Genomic DNA, 20,729 nt, shown 5'->3' with positions numbered 1-20,729 from the left:
CGTCTCGGCCTCAGCCCCGGCTTGGGGTGTGGCCAGGAGCCGTCGAGCCAGCCCCCGAGCGGGCCGACACCGTCAGTCCCCGGAGCTGGGGCGTCGGGGTCCCGGCCCGAGGCACGGGGGCAACTCGAGAGGTCACCTGACCCCTCGGTTGGAGGAGCTGAGGTGGTTCCGAAGGGCCAGGTCAGGGCGTCTGCTCCCCAAGGGCCGCCGCTCGTACCAGCAGCGCATGGAGGTGACCCTCAAGTCATCGTGACAGTGCCCGGGCAGTCTGCTTCCCGGGTGTCCAAAGCAAGGGTGGCGCCGAAGTTGCCGGCGAAGCGGACCTCGGCGGCTGTTGCGGGAGCCGGGATCCAAGAAACTTCCCCCCAGGCGCGGTGGATTATGGCCCGGAGTGGGTAAGTATCTCGGAATGTCTTCGTCTTGGCTTTCCATTCATATGTCTCGGCCGTGATTTCCCTTTTTTCCTCAGCAAGCGAAGCCATGGCCAGACCGACCTGGCACCCCGGAAGGCCCTTAAGACGGCGCCGGCCTGTGCGGCCAGCGCCGCCCCGGGCCTTGTCGTTCAGCCGACCCTTTCGCAGGGCGTTTCACCGCAGGGGGCTCGGGCGGCACCTGTCGCTGGGGAGCAGGTTCCCGAGGCTGGCTCTTCTGCCGAGGCGGCCATCGTGATAGGGGAGGCGGCTGACGCCGACGTGGTCCCGAGCCCGCCTGTCGTGCCGGCCATGCTGGCGCCTGCCGCTACCGAAGTTGCCGCCGTCCCAGTCGGAGAGCGACCGGTTGCTGCCGGCGTCGAGATGGCTGATACGTCGGCGCCCAGTGCCTCAGAAGAGGTGGGCGTGGAGGCGCTATCCGTCCAGCCGGGCGGCAGCCTCATCGCTGTGCGGCGGAGCCCCGGGGCCCGGCGCCAGTTGCTCCGGTTTCGGACCCGCGAGGCCTCGGACCCTGTCTTCGTTCTCGACGATGAACAGGAGGACCAGTCCTGGGATGAGCTCCGCGAGTGTGCTGAAGCAACGGTGGGGTCGCTCCGGTCGTCGCTGGAGGTTTTCTGCAGGGACGTCCCCAAAATCCTCCAGGTAACGGTTTCAGGCATACCTTTTCTTTTCTGTGAGCGAGGCGTTCTTCGTGACACCCTGTTTCCTTCCCCCAGGATCTGACGGATCGGAGCGCCGCCAAGTCGTCGTTCATCCGCCGCGAGGTCGATGTCTGGGGCTCGCTGCGATCCCTGAGGACCTCGCTCGCCGGGGCTACTGCGCGCCTTTCTCAGCAGGATGCCAAGGTAGCGGACCTCCAGTTGCTCTGCGCTGACCTGAGAGCCGAGGCGGCAGCAGCGCGCACGGAGGCGGCAGCGGCGCGCGCAGAGGCGCAACGGCAGCGGTCGGAGTTCGTCCAGGTCGTCGAGGAGCGGGACCAATCTCGGGGCCGGGCTGCCGAGGCCGAAAGCCGGGCCGAGACCCTCGCGGCCGACCTAGCCGCAGCCCAGGTCGCGGCCTCGGAGCAGCGTGCTCGAGCCGGAGGTACGCCTTGGCCGTCCCTGGTTCTTGTTCTTGTCAGTTTCCTCTGCTTGTGCTTGAGGTCTTCCTTCTGGTTGTTCGCAGAGCTTGAGTCCGCCCTTGACGAGTCCGCCAAGGTGCTCGCCGAGGCGCTCGCCGGAGCTGCCGAGCAGAGGGAGGCTGACCTCGCGGCCATGTCCGAGGCCGTCTCGGACGTTTATCGGATCCTCGGCTCCGGCGACGTCCCTTCAGGAAGCTCCCCTCAAAGCCGCCTTCAAGCCTTGGGTGATCACGCACGCGGCAGAGTCCGCGAGGCGCTACACCACGATGTCAGGCGGGCCTTCGCCGTGCTCGCTTCCCACTACGTTGTGGACCTGGAGCGGGTTAGTGAGGGGTATTGTCTTCCTGACGAAGACGAAGCTGCCCTGGCAGAAGTTCAGCGGCTCGACGCGGTCGCCGCGGGTCCGAGCGCGGTGCTGGCGACCACTTTTGAGGCGGAGATCCTTCCCCCTGCGCCGTCGCCGGAAGCCGAGATGGACTTCACCGAAGGCGGGGACGGAACTGAAGGCACGGCTCCTTCCCAAGGCGGCGCCTAACTCTTGTTGGAACAGTTTCTGTCGGATGTGCGTGTGTCTTACCGCGGCCGCTGAGGCCTGAACACTTTGTTTTTCTTGCATGAAGTCGCACTCTCCTTTCTTTCAATTTGCGTGTCCGGCTTAGCTTGTCAATAATAGAGTGGCTTCTCGAGTTGAGTCATTTTTCGTGGCAGGTGATGAGTGAGGTGTCCCTAACCCGGAGGCATAGGAGTTCCTCGGCTCAGTCGGCCTCGCCACTTACATGTACCCTCGTTCACTCCTCGGGACCCTGCTTCTGACATAGCCGGGAGAACGCAAAAAGCCTTTTTTGATCGAAAATTTTGGGTGCGGAGAAGTACACCCAATCTTGACGCAGAGGGGTTCCCCCTTTTTAGACTCGGCGTACTCCACGCACTCCACGTCGCATTCGAACGCGTGTTTGTACGTGGGGCCGACGGTGATGACCCCGTTGGGGCCCGACATCTTGAGCTTCAGGTAGGTGTAGTTGGGGACGGCCATGAACTTCACGTAGCATGGCTTCCCCAGTACCGCGTGGTAGGTTCCTCGGAACCCGACCACCTCGAACGTCAAAGTCTCCCTTCGGAAGTTGGAGGGCGTCCCGAAGCAGACGGGAAGGTCGAGTCGTCCGAGGGGCTGGACGCGCTTCCCGGGTATGATCCCATGAAAGGGCGCAGCGCCTGCTCGGACGGAGGACAGATCGACGCGCAGGAGCCTGAGGGTCTCGGCGTAGATGATGTTGAGGCAGCTGCCCTCGTCCATCAGGACCTTGGTGAGCCTGACGTCGCCGACGATGGGGTCGACGACGAGCGGGTATTTCCCCGGGCTCGGCACGTGGTCGGGGTGGTCAGCTTGGTCGAAGGTGATGGGCTTGTCGGACTAGTCTAGGTAGACTGGCGCCGCCACCTTCACCGAGCAGACCTCCCGGCGCTCTTGCTTGCGATGCCAAGCCGAGGCATTCGCCACATGCCCACCGTAGATCATGAAGCAGTCGCGGACCTCGGGGAACTCTCCTGCTTGGTGATCTTCCTTGTTGTCGTCGTCGCGGGCCCTGCCACCCTCCGCGGGTGGCTCGGCCCTGTGGAAGTGGCGCCGAAGCATGACGCACTCCTCGAGGGTGTGCTTGACGGGCCCCTGATGATAGGGGCACGGCTCCTTGAGCATCTTGTTGAAGAGGTTAGCACCTCCGGAGGGCTTCCGAGGGTTCTTGTACTCGGCAGCGGCGACAAGGTCCACGTCGGCGGCGTCGCGTTTCGCTTGCGACTTCTTCTTGCCTTTCTTCTTGGCGCCGCGCGGAGTTGACGCCTCGGGAGCATCTTCCGATGGGCGGCCCTGGGGCTGCTTGTCCTTTCGGAAGATAGCCTCGACCGCCTCCTGGCCAGAGGCGAACTTGGTGGCGATGTCCATCAGCTCGCTCGCCCTGGTGGGGGTCTTGCGACCCAACTTACTCACCAGGTCGCGGCAGGTGGTGCCGGCAAGGAACGCGCCGATGACATCTGAGTCGGTGATGTTGGGCAGCTCGGTGCGCTGCTTCGAGAATCGCCGGATGTAATCCCGGAGAGACTCTCCCGGCTGCTGCCGGCAGCTCCGGAGGTCCCAGGAATTCCCGGGGCGCACGTATGTGCCCTGGAAATTGCCGGCGAAGGCCTGGACCAAGTCATCCCAGTTGGAGATCTGCCCCGGAGGCAGATGCTCCAACCAGGCGCGAGCAGTGTCGGAGAGGAACAGGGGGAGGTTGCGGATGATGAGGTTGTCGTCGTCCGTTCCACCCAGTTGGCAGGCCAGGCGGTAGTCCGCGAGCCACAGTTCCGGTTTTGTTTCCCCCGAGTACTTTGTGATAGTAGTCGGGGGTCGGAACCGGGTCGGGAACGGCGCCCGTCGGATGGCCCGACTGAAGGCCTGCGGACCGGGTGGTTCGGGCGAGGGACTCCGATCCTCCCCGCTGTCGTAGCGTCCCCCACGCCTGGGGTGGTAGCCTCGGCGCACCCTTTCGTCGAGGTGGGCCCGACGGTCGCGACGATGGTGCTCGTTGCCGAGGTGGCCCGGGGCCGCAGGCGCGGTGTTGCGCGTGCGCCCGGTGTAGACCGAGGCTTCCCGCATGAATCGGGAAGTCGCGGCATGAGGTTCCGAGGGGTATCCCTGCCTTCGGGAGGCAGAGCTTTCGGTCCGTCGGACCGCAGCGCCTTCCAGGAGATTCTTGAGCTCTCCCTGGATTCGCCGACCCTCGGTGGTTGATGGCTCCGGCATCGCGCGGAGGAGCATCGCTGCGGCTGCCAGGTTCTGACCGACCCCACTGGATGCGGGTGGCGGCCTGACCCTGACGTCGTTGGCGACGCGGTGCTGGAAACCCTGGGGCAGGTGACGTATTTCTCCGGCCGGGGGTTGGCCCGCCCATACCTGCCCGACGTCCCGGCGGATCGGCTCAAGCGCTCTTGCTCCCTCGTCGAGCCTGGCCTGCGCCCCGCGGACTTGCTCGAGCTGTGGGTCGTGACCCCCCGCCGGAACGGGGACCACAGCTAGCTCCCGCGGGATGTCAGCGCGAGGCACCGGCCTAGGGAGATCACCGTCCTCCGGCATGCCGAGATGGTTGCCTTCGGAGGGATCCCCTAGCCCGACGTGGAAACATTCGCGGCTTGGGCCGCAGTCCTCGTCGTCGAGGCTGCGGCTACCGTCGGAACAGTCGGAGAGGCAGTAGTCACACGCGGTCATAAAGTCCCGCATGGCACTGGGGTTGCCAAATCCAGAGAAATCCCAACAGATGCTGGGATCGTCATCTTCCTCGGACCCAGAGGGCCGTAGGTCGTGACGTCCGTCAATCGGTCCCAAGGCGACCGCATACGAAACCCCAGAGGGGTTGCACTCGCCTCAACGAGAGCGCCCGCCAAAGCGAGGTCGCTAGGCGGGTTGAGGCTGAGTCGAAATGACGTAGGATGGGAATCGGTCGGTACCTTTTGGTCGACGAGCAGCGACATAGTCACGTCGGGGACTGATTGCACCGTCGTCTCAGGTACGAGGGCGACGTCCTGCAAGCTCTCCGCGAGCGCGCTGGCGTCGTCCACTTGCTCGGGATTGGCGTGTCGCGGGGGGACGGCGCTCGCCTTCGCTTCAAACGTGAGGTCGACGCCCGACGCGCCCCCCGTTGGGGCGCTGGGGACGTCGATTCGCTCGACAGCCGACGAAGCGCGGCCTCCCGCTTGGCCTTGGTTGCCCCGCCTCCTCCTCCGTTGGTGGGGGAGAGGACGGGGCGAGCTCGAATGTTGTTCTTCCACCACGCGGGGAAGATGTCGTCGATTCCGCCGCCGGCGGACGGGTTGTCGGCCGCCATTATCGTTGTCGCGCGGCGGTGGAAGAAGTATCATGTCGTAGCTACCGTCGAAGGACATGAACTCAAGACTCCCGAAACGGAGCACCGTCCCGGGCCGGAGAGGTTGCTGGAGACTGCCCATCTGGAGCCTGACGGGAAGCTGTTCGTCAACACGCAGCAGGCCGCTACCTGGCGCGCCAACTGTAGGCGTTTCGAGACCAGGGGGTCCCTAAGCCGACGAGTGAATGTGCCGCGTGCCCCAGCCCAGATGGGTCGAGCGCGTGGGCGAGCGCGAAGGGGGGAAGCGAGGTGGCCGGAGACGGGCGTGAGAGAGGTGCAAATCCCGCGGCCTTCGTGTTCGTCCCGCGCCCAGGTCGGGTGCGCTTGCAGTAGGGGGTTACAAGCGTCCACGCGGGTGAGGGAAGCGAGCGGCCCCAAGAGAGCGCCTGTCTCGTCCTCGTCCCCGCGCGGCCAACCTTCTCTAAGAAGGCCCTGGTCCTTCCTTTTATAGGCGTAAGGAGAGGATCCAGGTGTACAATGGGGGTGTAGCAGAGTGCTACGTGTCTAGCGGGGGAGAGCTAGCGCCCTAAGTACATGCCAATGTGGCAGCCGGAGAGATCTTGGCACCCAGCTGGTGTGGTGTCGTGGCTGTCGGAGGAGCGGCGGAGCCTGGCAGAGGGACAGCTGTCGGAGCGGTTGAGTCCTTGCTGACGTCCTCCTGCTTCCGTAAGAGAGCTGAGAGCCGCCGTCATCACAGAGCTTGCGGGGCGCCATCATTGCCTATCTGGCAGAGCTAGCCGGATAGGACATCAGTCTTGTTCTCTGCGGCCCGAGTCGGCTCGGGGTAGAGTGATGATGGCGCTTCCTGCTGACGTGGTTGGCCTGCGCCCTAGGTTGGGCGTTGTGGAGGCTCCTCCGAAGCCGGGGTCGAGTCTGTCTTCCGTGGCCGAGGCCGAGTCCGAGCCCCTGGGTCGGGCGAGGCGGAGGTCGTTCGGCAGAGGCCAGGGCGGAGTCCGAGCCCTGGGGTCGGGTGAAGCGGAGTTCGTCGTCTTCTGGGGCTGAGCCCGAGTCCGAGCCCTGGATAGGGCGGAGCGGAGTTCGCCGTCTTCCGGGACTTAGCCCGAGTCCGAGCCCTGGGTCGGGCGGAGCGGAGTTCGCCGTCTTCCGGGACTTAGCCCGAGTCCGAGCCCTGGGTCGGGCGGAGCGGAGTTCGCCGTCTTCCGGGGCTTAGCCCGAGTCCGAGCCCTGGGTCGGGCGGAGCGGAGTTCGCCGTCTTCCGGGACTTAGCCTGAGTCCGAGCCCTGGGTCGGGCGGAGCGGAGTTCGCCGTCTTCCGGGGCTTAGCCCGAGTCCGAGCCCTGGGTCGGGCGGAGCGGAGCTTCCTATGGTGCCTTTGGCAGGGCCTGACTGCCTGTCAGTCTCACTCTGTCAAGTGGCACTGCAGTCGGAGTGGCGCAGGCGGCGCTGTCCTTCTGTCAGACCGGTCAGTGGAGCGGCGAAGTGACGGCGGTCACTTCGGCTCTGCCGGGGGGCGCGCGTCAGGATAAAGGTGTCAGGCCACCTTTGCGTTAAATGCTCCTGCGACTCGGTCAGTCGGCGCGGCGATTTAGTCAGGGTTGCTTCTTAGCGAAGGCAAGGCCTCGGGCGAGCCGGAGATGTGTCCGCCGTTGGAGGGGGGCCTCGGGCGAGACGGAAATCCCTCGGGGTCGGCTGCCCTTGTCCGAGGCTAGGCTCGGGCGAGGCGTGATCGAGTCGCTCGTATGGACTGATCCCTGACTTAATCGTACCCATCAGGCCTCTGCAGCTTTATGCTGATGGGGGTTACCAGCTGAGAATTAGGCGTCTTGAGGGTACCCCTAATTGTGGTCCCCGACACTACTATAGATGGTAGAGTGCTGACTGTGCATGAGGATAAAGCAACAAAATTTCTCAACTTCTATAACGGGTTGCTGGTTACAGTGGAGCCTAGGGACACTACCATTGACCTTGATGCGCTGGGGATTCCTTTCTCATGATTTGTCTGCTCTTGAAGTACCCATTTCGGAGGTGAGGTGTGGAACACCATCGAGCACCTTCCTTCGGAAAGGCCCCGGGGCTGGATGGCTTCACTGGGTGCTTCTATAAATCTTATTGGTCGATTATTAAGGGGAGTGTCATGGCTGCTATCTCTTGTGTGTGGGCTCAGAAATTCAGGAATATGGAGCTTTTGAATTCTGCCTTCATCTCGCTGTTGCCTAAAAAGGTTGATGCCCAACATGTTTAGGACTTTGAACCTATTAGCCTTGTGCATAGCTTTGCTAAGCTCATTACAAAAAATTTGGCCAATAGGTTGGCCGGTAAGCTGCAAATGATGGTCTCTCCTAATCAAACAGCCTTTACCAAGAAGAGATTTATTTAGGATAACTTTATGTTAGTGCAACAAACAACCAGGTTTCTTAACGATCAGAAACAACCCCGAATCCTTTTTAAACTTGACATTTCAAAGGCTTATGATTCAGTCTCTTGGGCTTTCCTTCTCGAGGCCCCGAAGAAACTTGATTTTGGTGTCTTTTGGTATGATTTGATTAGTGGGCTTTTGGCTTCTTCATCGACAAGAATTATTTTGAATGGTGTGCCTGGTGACTACATTGCCCATCGACGAGGATTAATATAGGGCGACCCCTATCCCCTATGCTATTCATCCTCGTCATGGATGTTCTTTCTCACCTTGTGCGGCGTGCTTCTGAGGATGGCCTTCTACAACTTCTTTCTTCGCTTACAACACCGTATGTCTCTTTATGCCGATGACACAGTGGTCTTCTTAAAACCTATCCTATCGGACATCATTTTGACTGTGAACCTCTTGACACTGTTTGGCAATGCTTCGGGTTGAAGACTAATGTGGAAAAGAGTAGTGTTTTTCCTATTTGTTGTACTAATGAGGAGGTCGAAGTCATCTAGGAGCTGCTGCCTTGTGGGGTTTCAGAATTCCCTCTCAGGGCTTGTTCGGTTCTACCCCAATCCATATGGATTGAGGGGATTTCAATCCCTAGTAAGTCAAAATCTCTCACAATCCGTATCAATCCCTCCAATCCATATGGATTAAAAATAACCGAACAAGCCCTCAAGTATTTTGGCCTCCCTTTGTCTCTCAAGAAGCTTAATACAGATCAATTACACTTTTACAAGCCATCATCGATCGTACTGCGGATATGTGGCTAGGATGGAAGGCGGAGCTTATGTCTATGGCTGGTCGTGCCACTTATGTCCAGTGTGTGCTAACAACTAGAGTTATTTACCCAGCTATGGCTTTGGATCTACTTGGTTGGGTTCTTAAAGCTATAGATAAGCTGCGTAAAGGTCTTTTGTGGAAAGGAAGAAAAGAAGTAAAAGGTGGCTACTATCTACTATCTTGGCCTAAGGTCACCAGGCCAAAGGAGTTGGGAGGCTTGAGTATTCATGATCTGCAAAAGCTTGGGTGGGCTATTCGGGTCAGATGACTATGGTTGCAAATGACGGAGCCCCTTAGACCTTGGTCTGAATTTCATGTTCAGATTTGTGATATTGTCAAAAACTTCCTTCAGTGGCTGTGATTTCGCAAGTGGGCAAACACAATGATACTCTTTTTTGGACCGACAATTGGTTACATGGAAGGAGTGTAAAAACTCTTGATCCGATTGTTTTTGCTTTAGTCTCCAAGCGTATTGCTATCAAGAGGCTGGTTAGTGAGGCTTTGGTGGATCATATGTGGGTCAGTGACATTCGAGGTGCCCTTACGACCAGAGTTATTTGGGAGTTCGTGGAGCTGTTTCAGATAGTTGATGATGTTATTCTCCATCCTGAGATTCCTGACGCTCATATTTGGAGTCTTTCCCCTTCTGGACAGTTCTCCACTATATCTGCCTATGATGCTTTATGCTTTTTTTTTTCTCGAACAGCGCAGGAGAACTGCGCGTTATTTCATTTAAGGAAGAAAGGAGGTACAAAGGTCAAGAGTGACCCTGAAACACAAACACCAACACACACACGCCTTCCCTTAAATACAACCGTCGCGCCACATCAATGAAGAAGGCGACCACAACCTACAGAGCTTAATTAAGCACCAGTAGGCACCGACCCAAAAACAAGATCCTGGAGCTTGGAAGCTCCAGCCAAACACCAAAGCCCCCCCTCCACATTAACAGCTTTTAGCACTTCCACAACACATGGTCTTGAATTGTCAAAGACACACCTGTTGCGGTGCTTCCAAATCTCCCAAGCCACTAACGTAATTAGAGAATTGAGGCCTCTACGAAGCCCCTTAGGAACAGCAGCAACAGTTCTCTTCCACCAACCTGAGAACCGAGACACTGAGGACTGAGGAGCCAACTGCAGCAGCCCCAGCTGTTGAAGGATCAGGCCCAAATTTGGCGAGCAAACACACAACCAACCAACAAGTGATGCACCGTCTCAGTCATCTGGTCACAAAATGGACAAGACACTGGATGGGGCAGATTTCTGCGCTCAAGACGATCAGCGGTCCAAACCCGATTATGGTGCACCAACCATAGGAAGAACTTACAACGCGACGGGGCCCAGGTTTTCCAGATTCTCTTCCAAGGGCCAAACTTGGTAGAGCCCACGAAGAAGGCCTCATACGCAGACTTGCTGCTATAACAGCCATCTTGTGTCAACTTACATCTGAAATGATCAGGAACATCAGCTTGCAGTACGACCTCCTCAACAAAATCCCAGACCTGGAGGTACTCAATTAAAACCTGAACAGTAAGAGCACCCTTGATATCACGAACCCAACTCCGCCCAAACAAAGCCTGAGCCACAGTCTTTCGCTTAGCAATTCGCATAGGGACAGTTCTGAAAAGATTGGGTGCCATCTCAGCCATGGTAAGCCCATCCAACCAACGGTCAGTCCAGAAAATAATTTTCTCACCATTCCCAACCACGGCATTCACAGCCATATCGAAGAGGGCCCGAGCTTTATAGGGAATAGAAATTGAGAGTCCAGCCCATGGCCTCTCCACATCAGTCTTCTGAGCCCAAAGCCATCTAATTCTCAAGGCCCAACCTAGAAGCTCAAGATTATGGATTCCAAGGCCGCCATACTGAAGAGGTCTCTGGACCTTATCCCAAGCTACCAAGCAGTTTCCTCCATTAGCTTGTTGATGTCCCTTCCACAGGAACCCCCGCCGCTTTTTATCAACAGCCTTGATGAACCATTTCGGGAGATCCAAAGCTATAAGCCAATAAATAGGAACAGCAGTGAGAACCACTTTCACAAGCACAAGACGCCCAGCCCTATTCAACAAAGAAGCTTTCCACCCAGGAAGGTAATCTGCCACCTTATCCACAAAGGCCAGCAACACCTCTTTAGAAGGCTTACAGGTTGTGAGAGGAAGACCCAAATAAGTGCAAGGAAAAGCTTTAACCGAACAAGAGAGAGTTTCCACAGAAAGAGCCAGCTCATCATCAGAACAATGAATAGGGGAGACCGAGCTCTTAACCAGGTTGGTCCGGAGGCCTGAGGCGTGACCAAATAAATCAAGAATGCGTCTGACCGAAACCAGATCCAGAATGTGAGGCCTCAAGAAAACTACAACATCATCAGCATAGAAGGAAACATGATGCCTGACCTGCTGAACAGCAATAGGTTGAAGCAAACCCAACGAAGTGGCATAGTTGATTAAAGAATTCAGAGTATCCATGACTAGAATAAAGAGCATTGGGGAAAGAGGATCTCCCTGCCTGAGACCGCGACGATGAATAATGATGTCCCCAGGCTCTCCATTGACTAAAATCTGAGTGGAAGAAGTAGACAGCAATAAACAAAGGAGATCCCGCCAACACTGACCAAATCCCATTTTTCTTAAAACCTCCAAAAGGAACGACCAAGAAACAGAGTCAAAAGCCTTGGAAATGTCCAACTTAAGAAGGATATGTGGTTCTTTCTTCTTATGCAGCAACTTCACAATTTGTTGGACAAGCATAAAGTTATCATGAATCCTCCTCCCCCTCACAAAGGCACTCTGGTTCACAGAAACCAGTGAGGGAAGCAAAGGGGCCAGCCGAGTAGCCATGAGCTTAGCTACCAATTTGGCAAAACTATGAATCAAACTTATAGGCCGGAAATCCTTAACTTCAACAGCATCCATCTTCTTAGGCAGTAAGGAGATATAAGCCGTGTTAAGCAGGCGGAATTTGAAAACATGGCCACGCTGGATGACATCCAAAGACCTCAACACATCACCTTTAATAATATTCCAACAGGATTTATAAAATCGACCTGTGAAACCATCCGGCCCCGGGGCTTTATCCGGAGGCAAATCTTTTACCACAGCCCACACCTCCTCCTCAAGAAACGGATCATCTAAAGCAGATAAATCATGATTGTGGATGGCCAACTCATCCAAGTCAAGAGTGTAGCTCCTCTCCTCAGCCCTACCCAAAATGTTCTCATAGAAATCAGAAACGGCCTTCTGTTTATCTTCTTGGGAGGTGACCACCTGATCACCAACGTGCAGCTTAGGAATGAAGTTCTTCTTTTTTCTGTATCTAGCCTGCTGATGAAAAAAGGAGGTGTTGGCATCACCCTTCTGAATATACAAAATCCGAGAACGCAGACGGGCGATGGTTCTCACCAGTGAGGCCAAACCAAGACAATGAAGCTTCAACTTCCGTCTCAGCCACTCCTCATCATCAGCAAGAGCCCTTTCATCTCTTTCAATTTCCCAGCGATGGAGAAGCTCTTTAGCAATTTCTAATTGTGATTTGATGCTCCCAACTTTCCTTTGGATGTCAATATTTAAGGTCATGTAATTGAATTGAGTTCAATACCAAATCAGCCATGGTATTGAAATGATGTGATTCCAATTCTATTATTTGGATGTCGCTGGATTGGAGTTTGGAATTGTGCGGTCTAATTCCACACAATACAAAGGGGTGACGTTTGGTATTGGGAGGAGTTTCTAGTTATAGTCCAATTCCAGGGAATTTTTTTTTCTCGAAAGCGCAGGGGAACTGCGCCTTTAATTATATTCCAGGGAATTGAGTCTCTGGTTCCAAATCTCAATTCTGTGTGCAACCAAACGACATAATTTAGGAAAGCTGATTCCAATTCTCAATTCAATGCTCTAATATCGACATCCAAACGTGCTATTATATTGTTTTGGTTTAACCTCTTTTGATTCTTCTGATAGAATACGAAAGACATGGGCTCCGGCAAATGTAGATTCTTCATATGGTTGGTTGAACATGATTGATGTTGGACTGTTGACAGTCTTGCCAGGCGTGAGTTGCCTCACTCCGAGCGATGCCCCTTGTATGATCAGGAAGAGGAATCCATCGAACACCTGTTGGCTTCTTGCATCTTTGCCCGACAATTTTGGTTTCAACTGCTGGAGGACTCGAAGTTCTCAACTTGTAGGGTTGCATCATAAGGGCTTCAATTCCTTAGTTATTCTAGGGGCTTGGGTTATTTGGAAACATAGAAATGGGGGCTTGGGTTATTTGGAAACATAGAAATAGATGTGTGTTTGATGGGGCTGCGCCAAATGTGGCAGCGACGCTCCTATCTGCTAAAGAGGTCTTAGGATGGTGTTTAGCAGGAGCTAAGGGCTGACCTTTCTCCAGGTTTTTGACCCTGTTCTGGATTGATAAATGGCTCTCAGGGCAGAGAATATGTGACATTGCTCCTAGGCTTTTTCAGTGTATACCTAGGATGATTTCAAAAAGAAGAATTGTTCAGGAGGGTCTTCTAAATAGAAGATGGATCTCCGACATGAAAGGTGCTCTCTCTCTAGGAGTTTTGGTGGATTGTCTACAGCTTTGGAACCTTCTTTCTGAGGTAGTGTTGCAGCCTACTATTGAAGACAGACATGTTTCAGTATTTCCTCAGATTGTAACTATTCAGCTAAAGTGGCATACGAAGGGATTTATGGTTTCAGCTCCTGAGGACTTTCGACCTTTAAGTGCTAGCCCCTCAGCCTGGTTTGTCTTCCTTCATGGGCTGGTGGGAAGAAGCTTCTTATTCGGTCAGGGGTCTTGTTAGAAAGGGCTTAATTCTCTTATTGCATTCGGGGCCTGGATTATTTGGAATCTTCGCAACAAATGCGTCTTTGATAATTGGAACCCTAATGTGTCTTTAGCCATTAGGATGGCTACAGAGGAAAGATGGATGTGGGAAATGGCCGGGGCTTTAGGCCTTTCCTACCTGTCTGCCCCTCTCATTGAGGCTTAGTCTTGGAGGGGGTTTTAGGCTAGTAGTTGGGTGCTGTCCTCTGATGGATTCTTTTGGGTTTCTGGTTTTTAGACCTCTGTAAGGAAGTCTAAATTTTTGTTGTACCTGGTCTTCTTAGACCTTTTTATCTCCTTAATATAATGGGGCGCAGTTCTCTTGCGCTTTTCGAGAAAAAAAAGGTAGTGGGTGAGATCAGTTTGTTGGCTTTTGTATTGTTCTTTTGAGGGTTCTTTTCCCCTCGTTTTTTCTCTTCTTAATATAATGATACACAACTCTCCTGTGTGTTCTAAAAAAAGGTGTTTAGTAACTCAAACTCCTCAAATAACAAACTAGTTTTACATTGAGGGTATTTGTCAACTGATAGTGTTCCAATCGGAAACTCTTTGCCACCAACCTTCATAGAAACTCTCACATCCTCATTCCCCTTATTATCCTGTAATGCTATCTTAAAAGACAAATAATTGAAAAGTAAAAAAAACAGGAACTCCACAAAAATAATGTAAACCAATAATGATCATTACTAGCAGTAGGTCACACTTCACTCTGGCTCCAGTTCTGCCTACAACTCCTGGAAATGTTAGCATGGCTTTTAGTCTCTACTCCTTTAAAAGGAGAGTTTCGTGCGTCGTCAGACTTTTCATGTGTCGTACCGCATGCTACCCCCCCCCCCCCCCCCCCCCCCCCCCCCCCCCCCCCCCGCTCGCTATGGCGAGACTGCCATGCCCACCCCCACCTCTAAGATTGTCGTCGACCTCTACCCCGCTAGCCGCACTGCAGCACCCCCTCTCACTATGCCCTAGGTCCCTTCCCGCTGAGGCCGCCCCGTCCCCTTCCTCCCATGGAGTACGCACCCTCCTCGCTCGCTTTCGTCGTCCATCGTCTGTTCGTCTCGCATCTCCCATAGACACCAACCGTGCTGCCATCTCCCGTATCCAAGACAATCACCGCCGTCCCGTGTCTCCAACCGCCTCTCCCCACATCGCCTAGGCAGCGAGGCCCGAATCACCATCGTCAACGTCAGGGACGAGGAGAGGGGCTACGGTGGCCACATCGTAGGGTCCCACCACTACGCCAGTGGCACCTTTGCGGAGCGGATGCCTGAGCTCGCCTAGGCAACCGAGGCCAAGGAAACCCTCGAATTCCACTGTGCACTCAACAAGGTGAAGGCCTCCTCCCCGCGTCCCTATTTCTTTGTCAGTTCCAGGTTAGGTCCTGGAAGGGGATGTCCCTGTGCTCCTTCATCTCAGAATGTTCAGTGCCACGAGTTTGTTAGAGTGGAACAAGCTGCTGATGCTGAAACAATTTAGCTCTTCTATGGAAGCGTGGAAAATTTGATGAATCACAACAATATGTATATTGGTTCTTTATTGGATTCATCATACATACAGTTTAGCAAGTATCTAACTGTTGATACAGGCTGCCAGATGGATCTCTTATGGATATTGTTTAAGTCTACCCACTTGATGCTGTCTACGATTCCCCTGAAGAGTAATGTTCTTATTTTTTATCTCTTTTTGCAATATGGATTCATAATTAACATTTTATTTCTCTATTAGGTCAAATCGAACAAAAGATATGCAGGTGCATCAAACTGGACAGTAAAGGTGTGCATCCTCCAATCATTTTTCCATATGAATAGCTGCCTTGGTTCTATTCTTGCTAGAAGAAAATTCTGAAGATACAACTCCAATGTGTTACCTGTTTCTCATAAAAGCTTTAGAGTTTACAATAGCATTGAGCTCTCTTAATTTAACAGGACATTGTTGAATCAGCGAGGAATGAATTTGGTAGCATTGACATATTAATGCATTCTCTGGCCAATGGCCCAGAGGTACAATCTCCCTGTTGTTGTGTATTTGTGCATGCAGTGGTGTGATCCAACTCTTTCTTGTGGCACTAGACTCATTGTCTAACCATCTTAAAATCATATATACACTCGTATATGGGTGGGGAAGGGGTTTAGGGGTTTTTTTCGACCTGTGTGAGGTATTCTTCTTAATATAATGCTGTGGGGGCGGTCTTGCTCTCGCATGTCGAGTTTTTTTAGATTTTGAAATCTTAGGATTACATGTCTGTGTTGCTAATATCTGGATGCCTTACATCTCTGTCGACCTCATAACCCCAGTTGCCATGTTTATATCAGCAGCCATACAACTACACATTTTGTTTTCACTTGTACTGTTCTACATTGTTATATGCTCTTTGTTCTTTACAAGCTAAGACTTGTATGCTTTTTATTTATTAATTTTAGATCTTGTTTAATTCTTATGGTGTCAAAATATTTCTACGTTGTTTCAGGATCTTATGTTTTTGGCTTGTAGTCATCTAGATAACAGAACTACAATGACCTCGATTTCAGATTGTCCAGAATGGATTTTGGAGGTTTTGATATCTAACCATGAGGTGAGTGTCACAGGTCTTTTATCATATTTTTCTAACAAGGATCATGCTCAGATGACATAAACTGTATTTCTTCATTCCATGTATTCAAACTGTAGATGGACACAAAGAAAAATGCTGATGGTGTAAGCATTGGTGAGATTGAAGACATCATACACAATTTTCTGATTATATTGCTGGAGCATTCAATGCGGCAAAAAGATGGGTGGAAGGCAAGATAATTTTTAAGCAAAAGATCCTCAGTAACATTCACGTTTCGTAGTGTCATGGCCATCTGCCCATCCCTTTGGGGATAGGTTTGTGATGGTTGTGTCACAGCCAAATTCATTTTGTGTCCATAAGTTCTTGTTTGTCCTTTCCCTGCAACTATATAGGATGTGGACTGTGGAGGCAACAATTCATTGTGCGGAGTGACTCTCAATGGTTGGACGATCTTGCACTGGAGGCCAAAGGATCAGGTGGTCCCTTCACTCTTAAAAATCTGTAGGTTAGCTAGATATCGTTGTACTTGTTCATGAAATAATTTCAGAACTTCATTCTAAGGTATCTGCACTCAAAAGCATAGGATTTACTTCAAAAACTTCGTCGGCAACACTATTTGTTTTCTCTGCACTGTGTTTACCTTACCCTTTTTGGTTATTATTTTTAAGGCGTGAAGAATCATTACCTATTTTTAAAAGGAGATTGTTGGGCGACCTGCTTGATTTTTCTGCAAGGGTGCTCTTCAGGTACTCCTTTTCAGGACATGATCTGGCTGCTGGCTGCTAAACATGGAGCTCTATGCTTGTGTGCAGAATAAGAGTTAGACCTTTTGTACTATTTCATTAGTGGTCATGCCTGCTATCATGATAGTTGCTAAAGGTTTCTTCTCCAATTCTGTATGTCAGTAGTGCTGATGTTGGATATTTCTATTGCAGCTTTAGGCTGGAGTTTTCCATTTGATATTTGGAGTGTTAGTTGTATTCTTTTTGTTATTTTGGTTTTATCTGTTTTTATTGCTATAAGATCTCGTTTGCAAGCTGGCAGTTATTATACCTTTAGGTTTTCCTTTGTCATGTCAAGGTGTGATAATTTCTTCTCCCATAATCGAGATTGTTGGATTTTGTGTTTGTTGTTTACTTATTTATTATGTGCTTGGTATCAAGGTATTATTTACTAGTTTCAATAGCTAGAATGTTGTTTGGTGAGATCCTAATATTACTTCTATTCGATAGCTATAATGCTCTTGAGAATGCTCCGTAGGGAAGTCATGGGGATAGTTCTTTGTTATGTATCAATTACTGTCACAACGTTTTTATGATATCTTGTAGGAGGATGGGTTGGATTTTTCTCATATGATACAGTGTGTTATGTTAAAACAAAGAAGCTTCCTTTCAGTAAGGCACCACATGACAATAGGAACCTTTCTGGCATTCATTTAGGCCTCTATAATAATGTCATTGTGTTTGATCATGGTGAAAAGGTATGCACCATATACACCATCCTTTTATATGTTTTGGTTGATTAGATAATACTCTAATTTGTAATTTATACATGGTTAGCATACTCGGATTATAGTGTTTCTTTTATGAAGCTAATCAAGCTATTATAACAGTGCATGCTTATAAATCAAATGATTTTGTGCTCCCCCGTTTCAAATTAGAGTTACATGGTTTTGCCACATTGCCTTCAAAGCATTCTCTGATGACTGACTCAATAGCTCATGTGATCTTAGCATCAGAGTAATTGTGATGTCAAGGCCACACAAGCACCATGTGATCTCAGCATCTGTTTACCTGATCTGATAGGGAACCTCCTACAGTTCATGAAAAGCTCAAAACCTAAACTTGTCTCCCTCGACCTTGTCAGTCTCAGAAGCATTCTGATTTACCATGTGCCACTGCTGCAATGACAGCATAATCCATGGAACACCAATCAACGAAAACTTTTACAGTAGGAAGCAACAGTACATGCTACTAAATAACAGTAGCAGACAAGTCGTAGCCTTGACCTGAACAAACCAGCCTCACCCAGTAAATAACCAAAACCTTTTCCCATTCAACAAACAAACCGAAACAAACAAGGGAAACGAAAAATCGCACAAAGGTCATCTACGAACCCTAGGGGTGGGGTGAACAGGTTGATCGAACTTGTCACCCTTTCTACATTGGGTCCAGCCTCCCGATTAGCAGCAGAAACTAGCAAATGGTTTTAGTGTTTACCGACTGTTTTCATCCCTACTTGTGCATAGCTTTGCTAAGCTCATTACGAAAATTTTGGCCAATAGGTTGGCCGGTAAGCTGCAAATGATGGTCTCTCCTAATCAAACAACCTTTACCAAGAAGAGATTTATTTAGGATAACTTTATGTTAGTGCAACAAACAACTAGGTTTCTTAACGATCAGAAACAACCCAGAATCCTTTTTAAACTTGAGATTTCAAAGGCTTTGATTTTAGTCTCTTGGGCTTTCCTTCTCGAGGTCCTGAAGATACTTGGTTTTGGTGTTTTTTGGTGTGTCTTGATTAGTGGGCTTTTGGATTCTTCATTAACAAGAATTATTTTGAATGGTGTGCCTGGTGACTACATTGCCCATCGACGAGGATTAATGCAGGGTGAGCCCCTATCCCCTATGCTTTTCATCCTCGTCATGGATGTTCTTTCTCACCTTGTGCAGCGCGCTTCTGAGGATGGCCTTCTACAACTTCTTTCTTCGCTTACAACACCGTATGTGTATGCCGATGATGCAATGGTCTTCTTAAAACCTATCCTAACGGACATCATTTTGACTGTGAACCTCCTGATACTGTTTGGTAATGCTTCGGGATTGAAGACTAATGGTGCAAAAAAGTAGCGTTTTTCCTATTCGTTGTACTAATGAGAAGGTCGAAGTCATCCAGGAGCTGCTGCCCTGTGGGGTTTCAGAATTCCCTAGAAAGTATTTTGGCCTCCCTTTGTCTCTCAAGAAGCTTAATACAGATCAATTACAAGCCATCATCCATCGTATTGCGGATATGTGGCCAGGATGGAAGGCGGAGCTTATGTCTAGGGCTGGTCATGCCACTTATGTCCAGTGTGTGCTAACAGCTAGAATTATTTACCTAGCTATGGCTTTGGATCTCCTTGGTTGGGTTCTTAAAGCTATCGATAAGCTACGTAAAGGTCTTTTGTGAAAAGGAAGAAAAGAAGTAAAAGGTGGCCATGGTCTACTGTTTTGGCCTAAGGTCATCTGACCAAAGGAGTTGGGTGGCTTGAGTATTTGTGGCAGAACCTTCCAAGTTATTGGGCCCACATGCATCTGTCCTCGTCTCAAAGACCTCAGACGGCTATGCATGTGCATCTGATAACTTAACATGATCCGTCCGAGTGTTACAAGGACCCTGGATAAACCACTTACAACCAGGATTGCAAGATTAAGTAAACACAACTCACGTACAAACATTTGCAACAAAATTCGGTTGATTAGGACCCACTGTTCTGGGCCCTGGCTGGTTGTTGGCGATTTTAACATGATTCTGTGTGATGAAGACAAGAGTAATTCCAATGTTGATCGTGCTATGATGGGCAGATTTCGAAGGTGGAAGGACGATCTTGCCCTCCTGGAGCTTCCTCTGATTGGGCGCAGGTTTACTTGGTCGAATGGGCATGCCTGCCCTACTTTAGTCAGATTGGACAGGATGTTTTGTACTGCTGATTGGGAAGATTTATTTCCAGATTGCCTTCTCCAGAGTGCTGCTACTCAAGATTCGGATCACTGCCCTCTCTTGTTGGGCCTGTGTGATATTAATAAAAGGAAAGGGCGCTTCCATTTTCAGGCCTTCTGGGTAAAATTGGAGGATTTCCAGGATGTTGTGGCTAACGCTTGGAGTTCGATTCCCGCAGGCCAGTGCCCTCTTGTTAGTCTTTCCAAGAAATTACAGGCTACGGCAAAGGCTTTGCAGCGTTGGAGTGATAATAAAGTGGGGGATTTAAAACTACAGCTTGAAATGGCTCGGGAGCTCCTTCATAGACTGGAGATGGCTCATGACAGCAGAACTCTATCTCCAAGTGAGGATTGGTTAAGGCGTACCCTTAAGAAGCACATCTTGGTGCTCTCCTCGTCGAGATCTATAGCCCGTCTTCGGTCCAGAATTAATTGGTTGAAAGAAGGGGACGCTCATACTTCCCTGTTCCATGCTCAGGCTAGAATAAGAAAGAAGAAGAATTTTATTGGCTCGTTATCTACAAGTGAAGGGCTTATTTTGACATCACATGAGGATAAGGCTGATGAGTTGTTCCATTTCTATGATGCCTTGCTCGGGACTGCTTTGGGGAGAGAAAATTCTCTTAATCTTGATGCCCTGGAGATGCCTTCTTTCAATCTCAATGAGCTAGATGTGCCTTTCTCAGAGGAAGAAGTTTGGGGTACTGTAAAATCTATGCCGTCGGATAAAGCTCCGGGCCCGGATGGTTTCACCGGCCGTTTCTACAAGGTTTGTTGGGTAACAATCAAAGCTGATGTTATGGCAGCGATCTCTTGTGTTTGGGCTCGGAAATTTAGGAACATGGGGCTGCTCAATTCAGCGTTTATCACTCTTCTGCCTAAGGTTGAGGGTGCAACCCAAGTGAAAGATTTTCGTCCGATCAGCCTTGTCCACAGTTTCGCAAAGTTAGTAACAAAGATGATGGCCAACAGATTGGCTCGACATTTGAATGATATGGTCTCTCCGAATCAAACAGCGTTCATTAAGAAAAGATTTATCTTAGACAATTTC

The 20,729-nt window shown here is 51.1% G+C and overlaps 1 pseudogene; it reads left to right on the top strand.

Annotated features, from left to right (window-relative positions):
- LOC103638136 (G-type lectin S-receptor-like serine/threonine-protein kinase At2g19130) overlaps positions 1-20,729 on the top strand; it is a 53,581-nt pseudogene that overhangs the window by 10,494 nt on the left and 22,358 nt on the right.

Source organism: Zea mays, chromosome 6 (genome assembly GCF_902167145.1).
Source record: "Zea mays cultivar B73 chromosome 6, Zm-B73-REFERENCE-NAM-5.0, whole genome shotgun sequence".
Lineage (NCBI taxonomy): Eukaryota > Viridiplantae > Streptophyta > Magnoliopsida > Poales > Poaceae > Zea > Zea mays.
The sequence above is the reverse complement of the archived record's forward strand: the minus strand, read 5'-3'. Positions and strand labels throughout refer to the sequence as shown.